The sequence below is a fragment of the Panthera leo genome, chromosome B3, assembly GCF_018350215.1.
Source record: "Panthera leo isolate Ple1 chromosome B3, P.leo_Ple1_pat1.1, whole genome shotgun sequence".
Taxonomy (NCBI): domain Eukaryota; kingdom Metazoa; phylum Chordata; class Mammalia; order Carnivora; family Felidae; genus Panthera; species Panthera leo.
The window spans coordinates 15,001,968-15,018,809 of record NC_056684.1 but is presented as its reverse complement, the minus strand read 5'-3'; positions in this window follow the sequence as shown (position 1 = coordinate 15,018,809).

Genomic DNA, 16,842 nt, shown 5'->3' with positions numbered 1-16,842 from the left:
GGTCCTTCCCTTTGGATCCTGACACAGACAAAAGCACAAAATTCTTTGTTCATTGAGGAAATTGCAATTACATACATAACACACAATTAATTCTTTTTTTTAATTTTTTAATGTTTATTTATTTTAGAGAGAGGGAGTGAGCAGAGGAGGAGCAGAGAGAGAGGGAGACACAGAATGCCAAGCAGGCTCCAGGCTCTGAGCTGTCAGCACAGAGCCCGACACGGGGCTCGAACCCACAAACCGTGAGATCATGACCTGAGCCCAAGTCGGACACTTAGCTGACTGAGCCACCCGGGCACCCCAAATTCTCAATCAGCATGAGCTAACAAGACGGCTGACATCAATGGGGACCCCATAGGGATATTTGGATGGTCATCTATTGGACTGGGTGTATGGTCCTAAATGCCTTTTTGCTTTCTGTCACACACAGCGTCACATGTCCTTTCCGACTGGCCAGGATACAAAGTCACCCTGTTTTCTGCCTTAGTAAGTAGTTTGGTTCTTGTTTTGTGTGTGTGCATGTGCTTTTGTGTGTGTGTGTGTGTGTGTGTGTGTGTGTGTGTGTGTGTTGTTTGTTTATTAGTAAAGAATCCAGGCTCTTAGCCATAGGGAAATAAAGGGAAGAGATCTTAATTAAAAAAAAAGAAAAAAGAATGTATTCAGGCATTTAACTCATGTTATTTATCCATCCCCTTGGATGTTGCATATAAACTTGTTTGCCCTGGTTTCTTCTTTGTTCATAAGCCTTTTATGACACCCACCAAGCTTGTTCAACACGCACACTTTATTATATGTATTTGTCTTATTTATTGAGTGTATCCTACTAGAAAGCAAGAGCAGGGATTTTTGAGTGTTGTGTCCCCTGCCGTATCTCCAATACCTAGAATGATAGCTGGCACATAGCAGGTGTTCAATAAATACTCGTTGGCCGTAGGATTGTATTAGTACTGGCACGTGAATGAATGACGGAAGGTAACCTCTGACCTTGCCTGCTGTCTGGAGTTTAGACAATAGCTGGCTCATGACGTCACTCTACAGTCTGCCCGACAACATGCTCAGACTGTCCAGTGAATGAGTAAGAGGCCTGGGGCTTTGGGGATGCCACCTGAAGATTCACACCCGTATGGGGTCCCTTGAGCCCCTGGGTGAAGAGATCTAGCCAGTAGCTTCTCTATTTTGGCCACTCTTAGTTGAGTGATGGCCGAACAGGTGAATGTATAGCCATGTCCGGAGAGGGTGGTCCCAGAACAGCCTTCTGGAGCATCACCTTCAACTAACACAGAGGATGTTGCTGCCCCTGGCGAGTTTCCGGGAGTGTCACACCATATTTGACAAATCCTCTAGGCTGACAGTTGGTCCTATTTTTTCCGGAAAAAAAGGGAACACTCCAAAGACTAAGACAAGGTGCTAAACTTAGCAACAGCTGCCCGGTACAAGAGTTGGGAGAGGAGGCCATGATGAGGAAGGAAACCTTCATTTCCTCCCTACCTGTGACCCCAAGAAGACCAGACAGATGTACAGAACACCTGCAGCTTCAGATCCTCTGCCGGGTCCCACACTCACAGACTTACTACCCTGGTGGACAGACCATATTGTATCATTCCCAGATTGGAGGGCCAGTAGCCAATGTTCTCCTCCATAGAATCATCCTTCATGACTCTTACCCCCCCCCCCACAGTCCTTCTTTCTGGCCAATGCCACGGTCTGGGAGGTCTGCACATTGGTATAGCAGGGTTCACTATGGTGAATCCCAACGCGAGGCATTGAACGAGAGAATTCCAATCTCTCGGCACCAAAAACTAGCAGTAAATCTCGAATGTCTTTTTATCAGATCACACGCTCTAAAGATTGGTCTCACGCTCAAAAAAAAAAAAAAATATGAAGTAAGCAGAGAATATTTGATTCGGTAGGTTACATGTGTCAACATTTGCAGTATTAGAAATTAAAACTGAGAAGTATTTCAAATGTTAATTTTAATTAATTCTAGGATAACCAAAATAAACCATCGCATGCTAGCATAAATAACACATTTAATGAAAAATAATAATCGCAAAAAAAAAAAACCTGTGAGGAGAGTAGGCTTGGTTGACGTTTTTATAAATCCATTCAAAGTTTGGCTTGATAAAAAAACAGCTGGAGTCTCATGTCTGCTTCTGCATTTTATCTCATGTAATATCACACAGCTTGCAGCCTCTGGAAAGTTCCACTGTAAACTCACAAGAGAATAAAAATGAAAAAGGCAAAAACAACCTTAGTATTATTATGAGAGTCATTTTGACAATTCTCATCGATTTGTTCCCCTCCACATTGAGGCTCTGGCCCAAAGGACAGGGACTCTTCTCTGGGGCAAGACGAAAGAAATTCATTTTTCCAAGAGATCAGTCTCCTTCTTTTTTTCCCCGAAAGAAATAGATTATTTCCTCCTTGCTAGTTATAGTCATTTTGTCCAAATCAACCAAAGCGTTCTACGTCGGTGGTTTGAGGAGTTTCCTAGGCAGTAAGCATAAAAATTCCATAAATGTACCCTAATAGAATATGCCAATATCCACTTATACCCTTATTTGAAACCAGTGGTTTTCGAACTTACTTCAACCATTGGGCACTTTATTTGAACGAAATCACATAAAAGCTCATAAAGACAATACAGGCAAAGATGCTGTAGTGGAAATTGGCTCAGAGCCCCTGCTCAGCCTGCCCTGTGTCTGTGCCCCAGCACCTCCCCACCCTGCGCCCCACCCCCACTCGCCCACTGCCACAGGACCCCCTGAGAGGGAATTTCAAGGATCCTCTGGGACAGCAGAGCACAATGTGAAAGCCAATGAGTCAGGCCATTGGACATCCATCCTGGGTCACCTTAACTTATATTCCAGGCTGCCCCTCAAATTCGTGGCCCCATCCCAACGTCCCCTGTTCCGAATCCCAGATCCAAACCCATTTCTATGATAAGCCAAGAGTATAGAAGAGTAATCCCAAGAAATAAAAATTAAAGCAATAACGGTGACATGTTATACTCATCCTATTGGTAAAAGTTTTATTCTAACATATCAAATACTATAAAGGATAAGGAAACATAGGAGTGCACTGTGCATGGGAGGGAAAATTGATGCAAATTGGGCACTATCTAGAGACGCTGGAAATTCATCTTTCGTACAATCCAACACTTCTGCCCTGATCTATTCTGTTTAGAGAGACTAAACTGTGAACATAGAGGAACTACCCTAAGATATTTGTTACAGATTCCTTGTCATGGCAAACCAAAAAAAATGGAAAAGATTAATGTACACTAATAGAAGGAAAGAAAAATAAACTGGGCTTTATACGCTGAAATACTATGCAACGGTTTGAATTAATGAATTCAATATAGTATATGCATATGATATATAATATATATATCTATCAACAAAGGTACTTCTCAAATATATTAAGCTAAATGAAGGAGAAAACTACCACGTGATACTTTTAGCACGTAACATTTGTATATGAGTTCAAATGCTAGGAAATATTATTTTGGAGGTATTTATTAATATAGCAAAGCATCCAAAACAGCTGGAAGAATATGACGGTGGTTATTTCTCATGGAGGCAAAGGTGGTTTGGGACTGGGTAGAGTATCGAAAGGACTGCTATTTTATCCGGGTTGTTCTCTCTCTTTTTGATTGTGTGTGTGTGTGTGTGTGTGTGTGTGTGTGTAAATGCAAAAAAAAAAAAAAAAAGATAAAATATTAACAGCTCTTAAATCTAGATCGTGATGACACGGACATACATTGTTTGATTCTGATTCCGTATTTTTCAAGCCTCTGGAAGTTTCGAAAACTGAAAGCAGCCCACAGCAAGTGCGGTTAACCCTTTCTCGAATGCTTTGTCCTAGTGACAAAGGGTAACTTAATCCTCCAGGCTTAGAAAAGCTCAATACAGCCGGCAGGAGACAACACGAGGTGGTCCACCGTAAGAACCCACACACTCAGCCCTTGGGCACTACTGGATTCTACTCTCACCCAACCCCGGAGCCAACCCGAATTCTTTCTAGGCTCTACAGCCTGGGTTTCCCAGCTCTAAAAAAAAATGGTGCACGATGAGCGCATGTGTAGCCCTTCTGGAGTATCCATTCTTACCCATTTACCTAAACCCACAGAATCGGAACCCACACCCACACTCTGAACTATAACGGGTCTCCCGGGAGTGTATGCAGACTGCAATACAATCAGAGGATCCGAAGCGGGTTCTGCGTGCACAGCAATGAGCCCGGTGGAGACTCGAACTCACGAACCATGAGATCATGACCGGAGCCAAAGTCAGGTGCTCAACCGACTGAGCCACCCAGGAGCACCCAACGAAAAGTATTCTTAAGGATTGTGATTTTATTTATTTTTTTAATGTTTGTTTCTTTTGGGGAGAGAGAGCGCGCGAACAGGAGAGGGGCAGAGAGAGGGAGGCACAGAATCTGAAGCAGGACCCAGGCTCTGAGCTGTCAGCACAGGGCCCGACGGGGCTTGAACTCCAGAACAGCAAGATCATGACCTGAGCTGAAGTCTGATGCTTAACAGACTGAGCCACTCAGGTGCCCCAAGGGTTGCGATTTTAGAAATGACCCTACGTAAAGCAGTAATGCTGATATTTATTTCATTTTAAGAATTAATCAGAAGTCTTCAACATATAGCTAGAGTCATAAAAGTGGCCATTTCTTTTTTTTTTTTTAAGTTTATTAATTTTGAGAGAGAGAGAGAGAGCGCAGAGGAAGGGCAGAAGGAGACAGAGAGAGATAATCCCAAGCTGGTCCACACAATGCCTGACTCAGGGCTCGATCCCATGAACCGTAGGATCATGACCTGAGCTGCAACCAAGAGTCAGCTGCTCAGCCTGCTGAGCCAGCCAGGAGCCCCATAAAACTACCCATTTCCAGCCCAGCACAAAGTATTTCTAAAGACCGTGATTTTAGCAAGGATACTATAAAAACCAAGACTCGCTTCACTTAAGAAGTAATCGGAGGTCTACAACAGGAGGCATTTGGGGAGCATGGATGCCCCATTCACTCCTCTGTTAAGGTGAGGAGGGGAGAAGGAATCTTCCTCCTTCACAGTGAGTCTGCTTCATGCTTCTCTCCTTACTCTAACATGGAATTCACAGAGCTTCAACGTGCAAGACCAAGACGCATGTCCTCAGCCTCCAAATAGCCACAGCCCAATTTTGTGAAAGTCCTCCGGGTCAGTCCTGATTTCCGCAATTATCTGCCTCGCCAACAAGAAAGCCCACCTTTAAAAAATGAATTTCTCTTATTAAAGGAAAACAGAGTTGCAGTGAATATTCTTATGGCTAAGGTTCTGTGCGCACTCATGGTTCTTTATACTACTGGCCGTCCCCCCCAAGAAAAAGAAGAAAGAAAGTGTCTGGGCCAAGAGAATTAGTTAAGTTCACACCAGCATTAAACAAGCAAAGACGTATAAAACGCTTAGTGGCAGGCTGGGACCTAGCCAGTTCTCAACAAAACATAACAATTGGTTATGCAATCAGGCAGCCAAGATCGGGATTGCATACCATATTTTAAGACGTGGGAAAAGAAAATAGAACGCCACTGAAACATGTTCACGGTATATTATAAGGTAAAAATAACTTTTTTCAAAATAGTATATGCCCTATGATTTCATTTGGTTTTTCATATATCAAACCGGTTACTTTGGCGAAGTAACATCGCAATTTTTATTTGATTCATTTTGTTACTACGTCTTCGAGAATCGGAGCCCATTGATTTTTTTAAAGACGGGAAAGTTTGTTCTCACAGGAGACACAGAACGCAGGCCGGCTCTTAATGGAAAATCACGAAGCGTAACCGAAGCTGCCTTTCCCCCAAGCCTCCCCTGCCATTGGAGCCTGATGATTTGGGGTAAGACAGGCCACACTTGGGTCTTTACTGCTGACCAGAAAAGGAACGGGGGCAAGATTCACAAGCTCCTTGGGTCAGTTTCCTCACTTACCAAGTAGGAATCATGGGTATTGTCATACCTCCTAGGGTTTTGTAAGTGCTAAATGACACAATACACCTAAAGCACTTAGCATAATGTGCCCGATAGGGACAGAAGACTCAGCAAATGTCAGCTACTGTCACAATTATTTGCCAAGACCATGGAAAAATAATGAGCTACCTTCCTACTTTAAGAATATTAAAAACTTTAAATCAGACCATGCTTGGAATTTCTGTAGCCCTTCTACGGTTTCCTATTTATTCTAGAAAATTGGGGCATTTGGCAAATTTCCTATTTGGGATATTTTCTTTCATCAAACTTTTCTTTTAGCCTGAGGATTAGAGGTGAAGTTCAAAAGTTCACCAGGTCTATTTTTATCTTTAGTTGGTTGGATAGCTTTTCTCTAAGAAAAAACCTTCTGTGAAAAAAAAATATGCAGAAAGATTATGACATTACTATCCTAAAATAGGCTCTACAGACTGAATAGACAGGCCAGTTTATTTAAGAAAGATCTGTATCACAGAAATAGAAAATTACAGTGATTATTCTTAATGGTTTTTTTTTTTTTTGAGAAAAATGTCTGGATTCATCATTCCCATTTTTGTTTTTTTTTATTTTTTTAATGTTTATTTATTTTGAAAGAGAGAGAGAGCACACTGGCAGAGGGGGAGAGGCAGAGAGAGAGAGGAAGGGAGAGAATCCCATGCAGGCTCTATGTTGTCAGCACAGAGCCCGATGCAGGGCTCTGTCCCACCAACCGTGAGATCCTGACCTGAGCCGAAATCAAGAGTCAGCTGGATGTTTAACCGACTGAGCCACCAGGCATTCCTTGTTTGTTTTTAACTTAGAAATCCACTAAACTACAGATAAGGCATCTTCAAAATAGTGTGTGTGTGTGTGTGTGTGTGTGTGTGTGTGTGTGTGTGTATTGACTCTTACAAATAGAAGTACTGGGATACTTATTAGATGGAATGATACTGGAATAAAATCAGATGAAAAGTCACTCTTATCCCAGAGACAATAGAAGACAGCCCAGGAAAGTGCCCTACCCTAAAAACTGAATAATGAGGCCCAATAAATATCTCTGTAGATAAAGCAATAGAACATTCTTGGCGGTTTTTATTTAAATATCATGCTCTGGGGTACCCATAGAAGCATTATTATCGCAAGACCACGCGTCTGATTATGGGATAGAGAACATGTGACCATTGGGCACATAATAGATTTGTCTCCAATGGAGTCCCCAACGTGAAAGGCAAGTGGGTCACTTGAATTCTGCATATAGGGTTCACATCCGCCCCAGTCAATACATTTTCTCGTCAACCAATTCTACTCGAGGTCTTTCGGTACAGGAAGCAAGGTGCTTTGTTGGCCACTGCCGTGCCTTAAGTCCTCCTAGTCATTGCTACATCTCTTGAGCTCCCGCAGCACTTAGCGAGTTACCTCCCTTTCTTCTTCAGACTTCCAGTGGTAAAATGGGGTGGAATGTCAGTACACGTTTGGTCCTGGCCACCCATTTCAATACCACCTACGCTAGTCCAAGTTTTCCTTTCGAACTGAATTATAATGATTTATTAAACGCCATGTCACAGTCTAAAGCCCCTTCTCTACTTCCCTCCCAACTCTGCTGAGGAACAGGAGGTGGAGGCAGGAAGACCGGGTTGGAACAAACACTGCATTCATGTCAGCTGTAGAAGGAAGCCATTGACGCTGATGGCTGCCGTGGCTCTCGTAGCGTGAAGAAGAAAGGGCTGTAGGAACCACCTGATTGTGGTTCACCTTGCTAGCCACACAAGGCAGTTTCCTTTGCCTGTGGCAGGGATTGGCAGGGAAAGAAAAGGGAACACACAAACTTAGCCTTTACCTCCTACCTGTGGAACATTATTATAATCTACACAAGAGTCCTCGGACTTTAATGAATTTTCCTATTCCCTAGACTTCTGTTACTTTTGTAAAAAAAAAAAAAATGTTTGTGAGGTTTATTTGGAGAGAGAGAGCACGTGCACGAGTGGGGGAGGGGCAGAGAGAGAGAAAGAGAGAGAATCCCAAGCAAGTTCCACATTGCCAGCGGGCAGCCCAACGTAGGGCTTGATCGCATGATGAGACCACGACCTGAGCCGAAACCAAGAGTCAGATTCTCAACTGACTGAGTCACCCAGGTACCCCTTGTGTTACATTTAAATAACAGATGTCACAGCATTGCACTCAACAGCATGACACACGCGGTGGGCTCCCCTGATCATCTGATAGCGACTTCAGGGTGGTGACCGTGTCTCTTTCCCACTCTGAATCTAAGGCACGGCCTGACGCTCAGGAGATGATCCAAAAGTCATGAATAAGCGAACAGCTGGGTTTTAGGCTAACACCCAGTTGAACTACATAGCTTCTCGGCCACATCGCTCATGCCAGTATCTCTGCCTAGAATCTTTGCTGCCTTCCTCTTGTCTCTAAGAAGAATCTCATCCTTCAAGGCCCCAGTTCAAACTTCCATTTCCTTCGTGAAGATTTGGCTATGCCACTTTCTCAGTGTTGATCTGCCTGAATACGTGTCTATCATTTGTCCTTCAGTTTGACATAAGTTGTTTTGTTTTTGTTTTTGTTTTGTTTTGTTCATGTTTTTGTCTCTGGTCTTCTCAGTAAAAGAATGCATTCCCAGAGGATATAGGGAGACTATATTGCAGATCTTAATAAAAGTCCCCAAACAACCAGAAATTCTACACTGCTGATAAACAGGTAATTTAAATAAGTCATTCAAATGGGTTATAAACGTGATAGATTCCACAATACTTTGGAAAACTCTTTGGTGTTATCCACGAAAGCTAAATATGTGCATATCGTGTGACCCTAGCAATTAAACTTCTGGGTCTGTGTGCATCAGAAGTGTGCATATATGTTCTCCAAAACCTATCACCTAGAGTGTTCTTTCGTCACAGCTGAAACTCAACAATTATGCAATGTTTTCTACAGTAATATGTCTGAAAATGAAAAAAAACTGGGTTTGTTTCATGTTTTAATCTTTTTAAGGTATATGGCTATCTAAAAGCAATTTTTACGGGCATCTGGATGGCTCAGTGGATGGAGCGTGTGACTCTCTTGATCTCGGGGTTGTGGGTTCAAGTCCCGCGTTGGGTGTAGAGATTACTTAAAAGTCTTTAAAAATCTTTAAAAAGAAGCCATTTTTTAGAAAAACATTAGATTTTAAAAATTAAGACCATATTGGGGCACCTGGGTGGTTAGCCGGTGAAGCATCGGACTTTGGCTCAGGTCATGATCTCGTGGTTCGTGGGTTCAAGCCCCGAGTCTGGTTCTCCCCTGCCAGTGTGGAGTCCACTTCAGATCCTCTGGCCCCCTCACTGCCCCTTCCCCCCTTGTGTGCACTCTCTCCCCCTCTCTCTCTCTCTTTCTCAAAAATAAATAAACATATAAAATGGAAAACAAAATGTATGACACACAGAGAACAAGAGGGTGTATGAATGGAAATGTATTGGAACAAGATTCTTCCACTATATACATAAAGTGGTGCAATATTATTTAAAGCCCATCTGTGATAAGACAATGTTATATACTGTAAACTCTATAGCAACCCCTTAAAAGTAAAATAAAGCAAAACAAAAACTCATAAATAAATAATGAAGAAAAAATGGAATCATAGCAAGCCAGTACAAAAGAAAAAGAAAAAAGGAAAAACGTAACACAAATAGCCCAACTGTAGGTTAAACTACAACAATTTGATCATTGCACTGGTTTAAACACATCAAGTAAAAGGCAAATTTGGTCGAATCTGATTAAACTATGCAAGACTCAACCATACGCTAACTCCAAGAGAGATCATTGAAATATAAAAACAATAACACGTTAAACATGCAAGAGTGGGAAAAGATATATATGCAAATACTAACCCAAAGGAAGTTGAGTGGATATGGTATTATCAGACAAAGTAAATAGAACAATAAATATTACCAAAATAAAGGCTATTGTTTAAAGGGGATATTTTATAATGATAATTCGTCGAGGAGACAAAGCAATTCTTTATGTGTATGCACTCATTAACTGAGCTTTGAAATACATGAGGCAAAACTGATAGATCTAAAAGGAAAAATGAGCAAATCCACACTTAAGTTTGAAATTTCCACATTCCTCTTTCAGTAATTGATAGAACGATTAGATAGAAAACCAGTAAGAATTTAGAAGATTTGGACAACACTATCAATCAACCTGACCTTTATAGGCATTTATAGAACATTTTCCAGCAACAGCAGAAAACACTTTCTTTTCAAGTGTATACAGAACATTTACCAAGACAGACAATACTCTGAACCATATAAGATGACTCCATAATTTTAACAGAACTGAAACAAAAAGTGTGTTCTCCGACCACAACAGAATTAAAATTAGAGAGTGAAAACAAAAAGACATCTGCAAAATCTGAAAATATTTGGAAATTCAGCAATTCACTTCTAAGTGTCCAAGTGTCAAAGAAGAAATTACAAGGGAAATTAGAAAAAACATTAACTTGATAAAAATGAAAGCAAAATATGTCAAAATTTGTGTGCTATCACTAAAAAATTGTGTGCGTCTGGAGGGATATTTATTAGAATTAAGTGCTTATATTAAAGAAGAAAAAGAAAGCAAGTCCTTGACTCACATTTTAATCCATTGAAACTAGAAAAAGAAGATAGGTTAAAGCCACAAATGAAGAAATGAAATGATAAAGATAAGAACGAGAACTACAAAATAAAAAACAGGAAAACTGTTTGAAAAGTCAGTGTTCTTGAAAACAACAGCTCTAGCTAACCTAAACAGGAAGAAAGAGAGAGAATACACAAATTACTCTTATCAAGAGCGAAAGAGTGGACCTCACTACAGATGCTTCAGATTTTACAAGGTTAGCAAAAGAATATTATGAACAACTTTATACCAAGATAGTCAACAATTTAGATGATATGGACAAATCCCTTGAAAGATACAAACCACCAAAACTTGCTCATTCAAGAAGAATTAGCTAATGCAAATAGCCTTACATCTATTTTAAAAATTTACCTTATGGTTGTAAAACCTTCACACAAAGAAATATCCAGAGCCAGATGGCTTCACTGGTGAATTCTACCAAACAATTAAGGAATGAATAATAGCAGTTTACATAAACTCCTCCAGAAATCAAAGAAGGAGGAAACTCATTCCAACTTATCTTATGAGGCCTTGGTTTGGCCATTACTATGAAATCTAGACAAAATTTACAAGAAAAATTACTTACAGACCAGTATCCCTGATGAACATGAACACAAACTTAAAAATTTTTTTGAAATCAAATCCAAAAATATGTAAGTAGGGTATTACATCATGACAAAGTGGAGTTGATCCCAAGAATGCAAAATTGGTTTAACATCTGCGAATCAAACAATATAGTTCACCATATTAACAGACTAACAACAACTACAAACTGATTACTTTAAGAGAGGACAAAAAAGCATTTGACAAAATCCAACATCTATTCATCACATGGTAAACTTCCTCGACCTGAGAAAAGGAATCTAAAAATCAAAAGAAAAAACAAAAACTACAACACCATACTTATTGGTGAAAGACTGAAAGCTTTCCCCTACAGCAAAGGAATGAGATCGGATGTCTGCCCCCAATACTCATAATTCAACATTCCACTAGAGGTCCTAGCTGGTGTAATAAGGCAAGAAAAAAATAAATTAAAAGCATATATATTGAAAAACAAGAAGCAAAATTTTCTTCATTCACAAACAACATGATCACCTAGGTAAAATATCCTAAGAAATCTATGTTTTTAAAAGCTACTATAATAATAGTGAATTTCATAAAGTTTATAGGCTTTAAGGTCAATGTCTTAAAAAATTAATTATATTCCCATATATTAGGAATAAACAATTGTAAATAGAAATATAAAAGTTGTAACATTTGCAACAACATTAAAAACATAAGTTACTTTGGGACACATTTAACAAAATATGTGCAGAGCACCACTGAGAGAAATTAAAGAATACTTAAATAAATGAAGCAAAACACCATGTTCATATGTTCAGTATTGTGAAGATACCAATTACCCCTAAATTGATACATATGCTCAATGAAATTCTAATCAAAATATAAGAAGGAATTTTTGTAGGAATAAACAAATGATTCTAAAATTTATATAGAAATCCAAAGGACCCAAAATACCCAATTCTGATAAAAAAGAATAAATTTGGAAAACTTACAGTTTCTTTTTCAGACCTATTAGAAAGCTACAATAATCATAAGGGCATGGTATTGGCATGAGGTTAAAAACTAGTACGATGGAATAGAACTGAGCGTCCCGAAACAAACCCAGATGCATAAAACAAATGAATTTTCAAGAGAGATGCCAAGACAATTCAATGGGAAAAGGATAATATTCCCAACACAGGCATTTTAACAATTGCACAGCCTTACCTGAAAAATGAATTTCGATGCTTATCTCATCATCAACAAAATTAACTAAAGTGAGGGTGCCTGGGTGGCTCAGTAGGTTAAGCATCTGGCTGTTGATTTTGGCTCAGTGCATGATCTCACGGTTTGTGGGATCGAGCCAACAACCGACTGTGCTCTGAGCATAGATCCTGCTTGGGATTCTCTCTCCCTCTCTCTCCGCCCCTCCCCTGCTCGTGCATGCATGCTTTCTCTCTCTCTCAAAATAAATAAACAAACATTTTTTAAGTTAAATAAAGAAGATAATAGTAGACCTAATATAATGGCTAAACCTGTTAAACTTCCAGAAGAAAATATAAGGGAAAATCTGTGACATTTGCCAAAAATATGTTTGCCCAGATGAATTTTTTGGATAGGACAGAGACATTAACTATTCTTTAAATTTTTTTTAATGTTTATTTATTTTTGAGAGAGAGAGAAAGAGAGACAGAGCATGAGCAGGTGAGGCGCAGAAAGAGAGAGAGAGAGAGAGAGGCACAGAATCTGAAGCAGACTCCAGAGCTCTGAGCTGTCAGCACAGAGCCCGACACGGGGCTCCAACTCACAGACTGCAAGATCATGACTTGAGCCGAAGTCAGATGCTTAACCGACTGAGCCACGCAGGCGCCCCAGAGAGACATTAACTATTAAAAATATATACAGGGTGCCTGGGTGGCTCAGTCGGTTAAGCATCTGACTTCGGCTCAGGTCACGATCTCGCAGTCTGTGGGCTCGAGCCCCGCATGGGGCTCCGTGCTGCCAGCTCAGCACCCAGAGTCTGCTTCCAATTCTGTGTGTGTGTGTCTCTCTCTCTCTGCCCCTCGGCCGCTCACGCTCTGTCTCTCTCAAAAATAAATAAACGTTTAAAAATTTTTTTAATAAAAAAAATACATACGAATTAGATTTCATCAAATATTTTTAATTGTTCTCTTCAAGAGACTCTTAAAAAATGAGAAAGAAAACTATAAAACGAGGGTAAAATGTGTCCAAAAGATCTCTGTGAAAAAGAGCTTTTATCCAACACATAGAAGAGGACAAACAACCTAATGCGTAAAGTGCACAGAAAGCAACAGAAGAAGATACCTGAATGACCAAAAACAACTACATGAAAGGTATTCAACATCATTAGTCATCAGGGAAATGCAAATCAAAATCACAAGGAGTTTCTACTACAAACTCATTATAATGGCTAAAATTAAAAAGACTAACGCTATCAAGTGTTGGCAAATGTGTGAAACTGGAATTATCTTTTGTGCCCCTAGTGGCATGTTAAATGGGACAGCCACTTTGGAAACAAGTTTGGGATGTTCTTACAGAGTTACGTATACATCTACCCTGTGACCCAACAATGAAAACGAAAAAACTACTGATACACAGAGCATCGTGAATTAATCTCAAAAGCATTGTAGTGTACCAAGTGGAAAAGGCCAAACACAAAATACCATGTAAGGTATCATTCCATTTATATGAAGGTTTAGAACAGACAAAACTACAGTGATTGAAAATATATGTTAGTGGTTGTCACAGGCCAGAAAGGGACAGAATAACAAGCGGGAGAGAATCATGTGGGAGAGAATCATGTGGGAGACTGATATCATGGAAATGCTACATCATGATAGTGATGACCACACAACCATCTGCATTTGTCAAAACTCATCACAGTGTCTCTTAAAATTGGTGACCTTTGTTGTATGTAAATTATACTTCAGTGAAGTTGAGTAAAAAGTCTTCAAAGAGAAAAACTGTAAATATACGTGTATGTAAACCCATACACACACGCACACACCACACAGTATTACCCATGGATATACTTTTTGAATGAAACCTTTACATCCATGCAGAATAAAGTGCCCATTATCCAAAATAATAGCTGTAAAAATTGAGTCTTCAATAAAATTTTATATGTACTTGTTCGCTTGTTTCCTCCGCACTCAGAAAATTACGATCCATACGTATGTTCTATACAACGGTATATGAAATAGCATTTTCAGTTTCCCTAAACACTTACTGTAGCCCTTGATGTAAACCATACTGCAAAAGAAAAAAAAAAAACTCCATTTTTTAGAGGACAAATTCAGACTAGGGTTGATGAAAAGCTAATTCCCAATCCATGTTTAAATACATTTTATCAGACTATTTCATTTAGTAATGTTTGTGAAGAGGTTTTCCATCTGATTGGGTAACTATTTCTTAAAGAAAATCTCAAAGCCATGGTGATTCCATCATCGTATTGTAACAAGAATTTAGTATTTTTCTTACAACATACAGGGCAGAATTCAAGGTTAAGGGTAAAACACCAAAGATTTGCTTCAGGAGTAATTTTAATGGTAAAGGAACCTTGACTCTTGCCTATTATATTACTTCAACTAAAACTGACCTTCAACATATGAAGATTTCATTTTCGCAAATAAATGGCTGGACTGATGTCTTTTATTAGAATCACAAACAGTAATCAGTGTGCCTTCAAGGCCACAATCTTTCTTTTAATTCAAACTACAGATAATACAGATAATAGAAAGGAAGTCATGGGAGGGCACTAAAAGCTAAAGTAATCTTTGTTTCTTAAGAACACATAACTATTTACTTAGGGGTCACATTCTGCCACTTTCCAACATTATCAACAGTTATCATATTTATCCTGTTAACAGGATGGATTTATTGTTTGTGTATAATAATTTGGGCCCAAGCTGCATTGATGTGTTTTACGGCATGTAGTCAACGCCGATATATTGCGGGTCTATAACCGCTCCATAAACTGCAGATGCCATCATTGAAATGAATGAGCCCAAGTATCTACTGAGCTGTTTTTAATTATATGTTTATCTTTCCTCATTCCTTTGACTCACATTTTATTTATACCACATGTGGTTACATGTGGTGGAGAAGCAATTTTAGGAGGTTTTGGAAAACCCTAAGCAATCATCTCATTTTACTCAGCAAAGCCACATTACTTACATTGACAGCAATTATGTCTCTATATATCATAACATTCATACAATTTCTGGTCCCTTCCAACCACACTATTTCCATTTGAATTCTCCTAAAGACAGAAGACTTTTAAATGAAGCTTATTCATTGGTCTTGAAATTTTTAATGATGCTCTTGTGTTCATAGTTATAACCATGACATAATATCTAGACCTAATTATTTAATTATAATATGTCATCCTCCGCTAAAAAGAATCACAAATATTTACTGAAAACGTTAAATCATCGCAGGAAATAATTGCCTGTAGATGCAATTTAAAGAGCTATTTTGATTAACAGAGTTTATCTATACATGTAATACCTTTGTTTTGACTTAACAGGGGCTGGAAAGAGAGCACAAATTAAAATTCACCGGCTGCCCCAGAGCCCAAAAGCCAAAGATTCTCAAGAACCGACATGGTCATGGGGTGCTTGGGGGCTCGGTCAGTTAAGCTTCTGACTTCCGCTCAGGTCATGATCTCATGGTTCGTGAGTTCCAGCCCTACATCAGGCTCTCCGTTGATAGCACAGAGCCTGCTTTGGATCCTCTGTCCTCCTTTCTCTCTGCCTCTGCCCCACTTGTGCTATCTCTCTGTCTCTCTCAAAATAAATTTAAAAAAAGAAGGAACCGACATGGTCATTTTCCACCTGAATGGCTTCTGGCTCACGCTTTCCAACCTCAGCCTATGCTGGTTACAGTGATACATAGGTGACTTCTGGCCTTAGTTTCTTTGATGTGCGCTTCAACTGCCCATGAAATGGAAACCTCTCTCCCGTGTCCCCCTGGTACCCAGAACCCTGACTCAAAGGCTGCCTTTCCTGACCTCTGCCCTAAAGGCCAGGACTCTAACCATGAACTGTGGCTCACTGCCTCTTACCACCCATGGCAATGAATGCTAGGCTTTTTCTTCTGCTCTTACGCTAGCCTCCTCTATCTTGACCCCCCCACACACACACACCTGAATCTGCAAATGCCCTTCAGACGTTTGACACTTATGCCTCTAGGTCCCTATACCACCTGGGCCAAACTTCCTGCTTCTCCCAGAATCCCTTGCACGAAGCCCACTTGCATGATGCCAGTGGCTTCAAAATCTCACACTGCTCTGTGTTGTCATTTTTCTACGGGTGGTTAATTTCCACACATAAATAATTACTATTTTATCTAAGGTTTTTTGTTTTGTTTTGTTTTTTGTCTGTGCTCGTTCTGCTGCATAGTATCATGAATAAAATATCACTGGGATGACTTCATTAAGAGAAGGAATGTTCTCTAGCTTTAAAACTCAACATTATCTAATTGGTCAGAGTATCTGATTTAAGAGAAGTCTGGGGCTGTGAGTTTTATCATCAGCATCGGGCTCGTAGAGAAATCTAACAGGTCGTCTAGAGATAGCAGAGATTAGAACACAGTATTGAGACACTGAGAATAATTACCATTCCACATCCACTTACGTACTTGCCACTTTGGAC